General features: G+C 50.6%; 1 pseudogene; it reads left to right on the top strand.

The window, feature by feature from the left end:
* The first annotated feature begins 5879 nt into the window (after positions 1-5879).
* LOC102989949 (solute carrier family 28 member 3-like) lies at positions 5880-7741 on the top strand (annotated as a pseudogene).
* Positions 7742-9294: the final 1553 nt, after the last annotated feature.

The following is a 9294-nucleotide window of genomic DNA, read 5'->3' as shown; positions in this document are numbered from 1 at the left end:
CTGGGCATGGAGTAAGTGGGAGGGGATAATATGTGCAGGACGGGATGCTAATGGGAATGAGATTGGGATGGGGATAGGGTAGGAGAATACGAAGATGGTTATAAAGGCAGGTAGGGAGTGGTTGTGGGGCAACGTGGAGTTGAGGTGGTGAGAGCACTGATTCTGCAGCCAGACTGCCTGGGTTTGAATCCTGGCTCTGCCTCCTACCAGCTACGTGAATTTAAGCAAGTTGCTCAACACCCCTGGCCCTCAATTTCTTCATCCGCAAAATGCAGATGATAATAGTATCTTTCTCGTAGGGATTAGATGAGTTAACACAGGTAAGGCACCAAGAACAGCGCCTGTCCTGACACAAAGTTAGTACTCTAAGAAAATACTCTTCTCCTACTCCCCTCTGCCTTCTCCTCTTCCTTCTTCTTTCTCTTATTGCTGTTGTTGTTAGGACGATGCTTTGGGCTGAAATAGAGAAGTGAGTTGGGAAAGATGGTATTGAGAATGGGGAGAGGATGAGCTGGCCACGGGGATAGGAATAACACACGGATGCAAGTAGGAATAAAATTGGGGGAGGGGAATGGGGAGTATGGCATTGAAACCCACCAGACCCGCCAGATAAAAGAAGCTTTGAACTTCTTCACAGGGGTTTGGACACAGACATATACATCTGTGTACACCTGCATGTTCTGGACTGAGCCTATGTTGTTGGGTTCCTGCAGAACCAAGTTTAGTTGATATTAAGCAGGGAGGGTCTTTTGCGGGAGGATTGTTGGTTCCCATAATGAAGCCCAGTGGCCTGGTGCAGAAGCCCTTTCTTCAGAGGACTGGCTTCTGGGGTTCCCAGTCTGTACCCATTACTACCCCATACACTCCCAAACTCTGAAGGCTCTGAATGTACCTGAAGACAGAGGCTTGTGTGGCTCACGGACAAGTGGGATACCTTACTGAGTTTATTATACTGCCCAGCATCCCAGGAAGTGATGTGATGTCTCAGGCCAACCTCATGAGAGCAAGCATTCATAACAGTTGTCCAGGTAAAGCCTCGCTCCTCATTGCAGTTGCCGGCTCAGAGAGACTCCTCTGTCTCTTGGACAGTGCCCTGCTTCTGAACTCTCGGAGGCTCCTGGTTCCTGGGTCCCCAGGGTAGGTCCTCTTCACTTTTCCTAGGATGCTGTTTACCTACTTTTACTCATCCTCCAGGTCACATCCTCCACATCAGCTCCTCTGTGAATGCTTTCCTTTTTTTTTTTTTTCTTTTTTCTTTATTTTCTTTTGGCCTCCCCCGAGTGGCTTGCCAGATCTTAGTATCTTAGTTCCCCGAACAGGGATTGAACCTGTGCCTTCAACAGTGAAAGCGCAGAGACCTAACCACTAGACTGCCAGGGAATTCCTTGTGAACGCTTTCCTGATCATTCCCTTTGAACTTGGAAATCTTTTACTTCCCACCTATTGGAACATGTTTTAGAAAGTGCTTCCACAGCACCATGGACAGATTTGTATTAGCACTTATCACACTGCACTCTTATTACCCGTGTCTGGGTCTCCAGGAATTGACTGTGAAGTTCCAGTGGGCTGGGACTGTGTCTGATTCATCTGAATCACCACTGCCTACCAGAGGGGCTGGAACATGGTAGACAGTAATAAATATTTGTTGAATATAGGAATTTCCTGTCTGACTAAGACGGGGGCTTGAGAGCATCTTGGAAGCAGGTTCCTGGGAGGAGGTGTCTGGTGACAATGGTGACAGGAACAGTGTGACACAGACATGCTTGCAGACTGTGGGGTTCTGAGCCCCATGGGAATGTGGTCCATCCTGAGAGATCTGGGACAGAGACAATGGTGTCCAGCAGCCCTGAGGAGTCACGTACCTGGAGTGGCCTCTGTAGCCACGGTGGCCTGAGGAAGCCCAAGGAAGGGCAGGACCACATCAGCTGGGGAGGAGCCCTGCTGTCCTGCGTGTGGCAGGCATAGTGTGGGCAAGGCTGAGCCAGCATATGCACTGTCTCTGGAGGATCTGGCTTCCCACTGCCCTGTAGTTCCCTGGACCTTGGGGGTCTGAAGGATGGTTCTGAAGGAACAAGGCTACTCAGAGATTTCATGAGAAAAAGTCTCCATGAAGGCTCTTGAGAAAGGTCTTTGTGGACTAGACAGTACCTTGAGAACAACAGACCCTGGAGAAAGATCAGGCCAGTGAGGATGTAGGAAGCAGTCAGGGAAGGCCTTGCAAACCAAGCTAAGCAATCGGAGACCCTTGGAAAGGTCTTAAGTTGGAGGAGTCTTATGGAAGCCCACTCCAGAGCAGTGTGGTGAATGGAAGGGAGGGAGCCAGGCTAGGAGCCCTTCCAGTTTTCTGGGTGAGAGATGACAGTGGCCTGAACCAAGGTGGGGAAGCTGGAGTGGACAGGAAGGCATGGGCTAGAGAAGCATTCAGGAGGCGGAAGGGACAGGACCTGGTGACGGGTGTGAGGAGTGACTAGTTGGATCAAGGCTTACGCCCCAGGTGACTGAGCGGGGTGAGCAGATTTGTGGGTGACGAGATGAGCTCAGTTTGGGACACGGGAGGTTTGAGGTGCTGTGGGTCATCCGAGGCGAGCTGTCCAGTGGGCAGTTGGAGGCAGAGACCCTGCTGGAGTCCAGAGGATGGGCAGGGGCCAAGGCACAGAGTGGAGGAGATCCCAGGAGGAGTAGAGACAGGAGGTCCCAGGAAGCCCAGGGAGCATCAAGGTCTAGGGAGTTTCTTGCCCGGAGAGCTGTCTGAACACTGAATGTTGGGGGCTGGCCAGAGGAGTCCAAGAAGCATAAGTAATCAACCCGGGTCCCCTCCAGTCCGCTAACTTGCACCCGCTCACACGTGTCCACCTACGGCTCCAGTCCCACATCTATGCTCTCACTTGCAGGCCCACATCACTCGCACAGCCCTACATTCGCAGAAGGCACACCCCTCACCCCTGTCTCTCTCTCTCTCTCTCTTCCCTCCACAGTCCCACCTCTCCCTGCAGAGCCTGGGGTTAATCTTCCCTCTCCCCCAGATTAGGGGCACTGCCCCTCTTTGTGCGGCCAAGTGCCCGAGGCGAGAGACCTGGGAGGCTTGCGGCCATCCGGGCAGCTGAGCTGGGGAGGGCGGAGAGGGGCGCGGGGGAGGAGACACAGAAGTGGGGAGGGATCCCGGCTGCAGCTGTCCCGCGAGGGCCCGGGACAAAGGGCCTGCTGGCGGCCCGCTGGAGCCGTTTTCATGCTTGTTGGGATTAAGCGCAGGAAACGTCGCTCGCAATCGTGCGGATCAACAGTCCCGTGAGTGTCGGCGCGTGGGGCGGGCTCGGCTCCACCCGCCCCCAGCTTTGTGCTGAGCCCTCGGCTCCAGGCGGCGCAGGGGTCCGGGGAGGCCGCCCCTTTGTCCGTGCCTTTCGGGGGACGAGCCCCGCCCGGGGACCGCTGGACACCAGCTGAACGCCGGCCTCCTGCCCTCTCCTTCCTCCCCAGCACGGAGCACTAGGGCTCCACCTTGCGCCCCATTATGGGGCAAGCTCACGGTCCCCCAAGCACCGAGCCCCTCGGACTGCTCCCATCCCACGGCTCGAGCCCTCTTTCATCCCCGGTGCGGGGGTGGGGAGGGTGTATAGGTCCTTGGTGGACCTGGCCCCTCCCCCGGCCCTGACCTCAGTATGATGATTCCCCTTTTCCCTAAGCCACCTCCCTCCTCCCGCCGGCCAGTCCCACAACCAGCCGAATCTCTTCTCAAATCTACTGGTGATGAAAAAGAATGAAGCAAGTAGAAGATCGACCGCCTCTGAGCCTAGGGGTTTGGGAAGAGGAGCGGGGAAGGATAAGGTGTGGCTAGAAGCCTTCAGGCCTGGAGACGGCGGAGCAGACACATTTCTAGCTGTCCGGCGCTGGGTCTGGGAGAGGCTCGGGGGACTGCGGCGGTGTGCAAACCACCCCCCACCCCGGGCTGGGAGCAGTTTTATTTCTGAGAGGGGTTGGGGAAGGAAGAGGAAGCACGCGTGTGGGTCTGTGTCCAGGAGTGTGTGTGGGTGTGGGTGTGTCTGTGCACGGGCGCAATGCATAGGTGTGGGGTCTAGTGCCCCTGTGTCTGTGGGTGCCTGGTGGGTGTGGGCATGTATATGAGCGTGGATTTGAGGTCTGATTTGGAACACCCCCATCTCATGCTCCTCACCACCAGCATCCCCATTAAACTCATAGGTCTGGGAGTCAAGGCCCTTTAGCAATTAATTTTAATATACAGCACAACTGCCCAGCTGCATCTCCTAGCTCTGATGACCTCCCCCTCCTCTCCTAGTCAGATAGTAACAGCTGACATTTATGAACTCCTTCCTATGTGCCAGGCTCAGCTCTAAGCCCTTTACATGTGTAAACTTATTGAACTCTCACAAAATGCTATGAGAGAAGAACTAACTGCCCCATTTCACAGTTGAAAAAAGTGAGGCACAGCTAGTAAGTGGAAGATCCAAGACACCTGGGTCCAGTCTGCACTAGGAATCACTATCCTTTGTTGCCTCAACTTCTACTCATTCTCTAGACTCTTCTTCCTCCAGGAAGTTTTCCTTGATCAGGTGTTCAGAGATCTCATTGCTTTCCTGTTCTTGTTACCTGTTCATGCTGTGATGAGGAGGAAACACTAACACTGGGTTTGGGGTGTGGCCTGTAGGAAACAGAGGCTGGCAGACATGTCACAGGCTGCCATCAGGGGCCATTCAATCTCCTCAGAGATAGCCACTACAGACCTTTCTCCACTTATAATGGGGTTCCATCCCAATAAACCCATTGTAAATGGACAGTATTGTGAGTAAAAAAATGCATTTAATACACCTAACCTACTGAACATCATAGCTTAGCCTAACCTACATTAAACATGCTCAAAACACTCACATTAGCCCACAGTTGGGCAAAATCATCTAACATAAAGCCTGTTTTATAATAAAGTGTTGAATATCTCATGTGATTTATTGAATACTGTACTGAAAGTGAGAAACAGAATGGATGTGTGGGTACAGAATGGTTGTAAGTGTATCAGTTGTTTACCTTGATGATTGTGTAGCTGACTGGGAGTTGCCACTGCCCAGCATCCCGAGGGTATTGAGAGACTGACTATCATACCGCATATCACCAGCCTGGGGAAAGATTAAAATTCAGAATTCAAAGTAGGTTTCTACTGAATGCTTATCAGTTTTGCACCATCAAAAAGTAAAGTAAAAAAGTCATAAATCAGATTCTCCTAGGTGAGCTGGGGAGTGAAGCTGGCGTCTGGCCCTCCATCCGACACACCAGGGAAGAGGCACCAGAGACCATCTGTGGTTCGCATGCACAGGAGTCTTCTTCCTGGAGTAAAAATGGGCCAGAAGGAATGAGGAGAATGAGAAGGATTAGTGAGGTACAGGGCATCTCCAGCCCAGACATCTGAAAAGAATTCAGAGCCCAGCCAAATCCGTGAGCAGCAAAAATTCTGTGGAGCTGCAGAGGATGGTAGCCCTCACAGCCGAGGGCTGCAGCAACACGGGCTTTCAGGGTGATGAAGACTGCTTTGAAAACCAGAACACATCAGGAAATGACAACTCACTAAGGAGTAGAGTTGTGCAAAACAGAGAGCAAGAAAAGGGCAAACAGGGGGAAGGGCAAGTCACCATTGAGCAGGATTCTCCAAGAAAGGATGGAGATGAGGAGGATCAAGAGACACATCAAAAAGGGTGCCTGGAGGGGCTTCCCTGGTGGCGCAGTGGTTGAGGGTCCGCCTGCCGATGCAGGGGACGCGCGTGCCGCGGAGCGGCTGGGCCCGTGAGCCGTGGCCGCTGAGCCTGCGCGTCCGGAGCCTGTGCTCCGCAACGGGAGAGGCCACAACAGTGAGAGGCCCCCATAACACACACAAAAAAAAAGGGTGCCTGGAAAGGAAGTATGGTACAGTTTATGAGTTTTGTAGGGAACACAAAACAACCCCTAAGTATATCATCTGGGGCATTTTAATAGCAAGTTACCTGGCTCTGGTGATTGCGGCCTGTGTGCTGAACTTTCGCAGAGCCCTTCCTCTTTTTGTGATCACGGTGGTTGCCATCTTCTTTGTGATCTGGGATCACTTCATGGCCAGATATGAGTCTCAAATCGCTCAGTTCCCATCTCCTGGCCAAAGGCTTCTGGACAGCCATTGGGTCTGGCTGAAGTGGGTGATTTGGGCCTGCCTGATCCTGGGAGTTATTTTCTGGCTGGTCTTTGACACCACCAAATTGGGCCAACAGCAGCTGGTGTCCTTCAGTGGACTCATAATGTACATTATCCTGACATTTCTATTTTCCAAGCACCCAACCAAAGTTTACTGGAGGCCTGTCTTCTGGGGTATTGGGTTACAGTTTCTTCTTGGGCTTTTGATACTAAGGACGGAAGCTGGATTTATGGCTTTTGATTGGTTATGGAAACAAGTTCAGACATTCCTGGAGTACACTGATGCTGGCGCCTCATTTGTCTTTGGTGAGAAATATAAAGACCACTTTTTTGCATTTAAGGTCCTGCCCATCGTGGGTTTCTTCAGCACTGTGACGTCCATGTTGCACTACCTCGGATGGATGCAGTGGATCATTAAAAAGCATTCCTGTGTCCACATCGAAGCAGGAAGGAAGGAGAGAGGATGCAACAGGAAGTCCTCATTCTGAGGAAGGCACCACAGTCTCTGGTTGGAACGACCACTACAAATTGGGACCATCAACCATGTTTGTTTGAGAGGTTGGATGGGTAATGCTAGTGACTATGGGAACATCTGTTGAATCTGTAGTTGTTCTGGCAATATATTTGTTGGACAGACAGAGTCTCCACTGCTGGTCCAACCATATTTACCATACGTCACCAAGTCCGAACTCCACACAGTCATGACCACTGGGTTTTCAACCATTGCTGGAAGTGTCTTAGGTGCATATATTTCTTTGGGGGTTTCATCCTCTCACCTGTTAACTGCTTCAGGTATGTCCACACCTGCAGCATTGGCTATTTCTAAACTTTCTTGACCGGAGACAGAAACACCTAAAATAACCCTCAGGGAGCATCCTCATCCATTTCCCTGGTGGCGAACATCGCTGTGAATTTGATTGCCTTCCTGGACCTGTTGTCTTTTGTGAATTCAGCCCTTTCCTGGTTTGGAAACTTGTTTGACTATCCACAACTGAGTTTCAAAGTAATATGCTCCTACATCTTCATGCCCTTTTCCTTCATGATGGGAGTGGGCTGGCAAGACAGCTTTATGGTTGCCAAGCTCATAGGTTATAAGACATTCATTCTTCAATGAATTTGTGGCTTATCAGAAACTCGCAAAATTGATCCATTTAAGGCAAGAGGGTGGACCCAATTTGTGGATGGTGTGCAGCAATATATGTCGATTCGTGCTGAGACAATTGTCCCTCATGCTCTCTGTGGCTTTGCCAATTTCGGTTCCCTAGGAATAGTGAGCGGTGGACTCACATCCATAGCACTTACCAGCACTTCTGTAGACATCAACTGCCATCATGTTTTGGAGAATGCCTTCAACTCCAGCTCAGTTAGAAACACAACAAATGTAGTATCTTGCTGCCAGAGTCTACTAAGCAGCACTGTTGCCAAGGGTCCTGGTGAGGTCATCCCAGAAGGAAACCATAACCTGTATTTGAAGGACTGCTGCAATTTGTTGAATCCACCAACACTAAACTGCAGTTGGGTTCCTAATACATTTCGAGTTCAGCCACTTCTCCAACAGAACTCTAAGTATAGGTGCTGAATTTTCTGCTTTGGAGAGGAAAAAGAACGCTATTTCCACAGATTGATACTTCTGTCATGGAATCAGCTTTAATTAGAAAGAAGGAAAACAGGAGTGAACACTTCAGTCTCCAGTCCCAGAAATGTCTTCTGTCTCAGAAGGAAATTCTAGAGACAATGCTGAGATGCTACTTAATGAAATGCTCATCACCAATGCTCTTAATAGCATAAAGACTACGTTTTATGAGAAAACACAAACACTAATGCCTGGACTAAAAGGGGATTCATACAAAAGAAAGAATGTGAAAAAGGTTTTGGAACACCTTAAGTAATTTATTTGTGTTTTCATTTTTGTTCATGCACAAGAGTAATTTTTTTTAATCCATGTGTAAATAGTTGATGTGTGTGTGTGTGTGTGTGTGTGTGTGTGTGTGTGTGTGTGTGTGGTGATGGTGGTGATGATGAAGTAGGGATCTAAATGCCCAAAGGACCCTATCTCCGAAGTACAATGTACTAGGATATTTCTAATTACTTTTTAAGAAAATCATAAATCGGGGACTTCCCTGGTGGTCCAGTGGTAAAGAATCCACCTTACAATGCAGGGGACGCGGGTTCGATCCCTGGAGAGGGAACTAAGATCCCACATGCCACGGGGCAACTAAGCCCGTGCTCCACAACTACTGAGCTTGCACGCCTCAACTAGAGAGCCCGCGTGCCGCAAACTACAGAGCCCACGCGCTCTGGAGCCTGCACGCCACAACTAGAGAGAAGCCTGCGCGCCACAAGGAAGAGCCCGCGTGCCACAAGGAAAGATCCCACATATGCCTCAATGAAGATCCCACAAAGCCAAAAATGATAAAATAAAATAAATAAATAATAAATCTTTTTAAAAAATCATAAATCAAATCATCATAAGTCAGGCACCATCTGTACACAGAGCCCCGATATGATATGCCACACCTACAGGGCTTGGGAGCCCACCTACCTTCTGCAGTCTCCTTATCCCTGTAACCCCTTACACTGCCCCTCATTCCCACTCCACTCCCTGCCTCCCTGCACCCCGGGTTTTAATCCCATCCCCTCTGACAACACTTGATGGTGCAGACCTACTTGGGGTCCCTGGAGAGAAAGTTTCCATGGACCCAGATCTTTCTTCTCCCCAGAGGACCCAGCCCTGCACTACCTCCCTGCCAACCCCTTCCATGCTTCCTCCTGTCCCTCGGGCCTGCTCAGGCCTCTGCTGTGTGCCTTGACCTGTGGGTCTCGGGGTCTCAGGCCCAACCTCATCCCTCATTCCTCCTATTAAGCAAGTCTCCTCAGGTAGGACCAGAAACCTGAGTTAGACTTCCCTGCTCCTGGTCACGGGGTTTCACTCTGGCAGGAAGGGGAAGGTGGCTCACTGGCTCACAACCTCACCCAAGTAGCGACGTAACTTCCTACAGGGCTAAACCCCTCCCTAGTGCATGAAACTTCCCCGCTCTTCTCCCTATCCCAGGGACAAAGAAATCCCCACTCAGTGACTTTAAAACAACCTCCCAAGTATAGAAGTCTCAGGAAGAGACCTTCACAGAGGGC

This window comes from Physeter macrocephalus, unplaced genomic scaffold, assembly GCF_002837175.3.
Source record: "Physeter macrocephalus isolate SW-GA unplaced genomic scaffold, ASM283717v5 random_985, whole genome shotgun sequence".
In the NCBI taxonomy this organism is placed as follows: domain Eukaryota; kingdom Metazoa; phylum Chordata; class Mammalia; order Artiodactyla; family Physeteridae; genus Physeter; species Physeter macrocephalus.
Note: the sequence above shows the minus strand (reverse complement) of the source record. Positions and strands in the feature narration are given on the sequence as shown.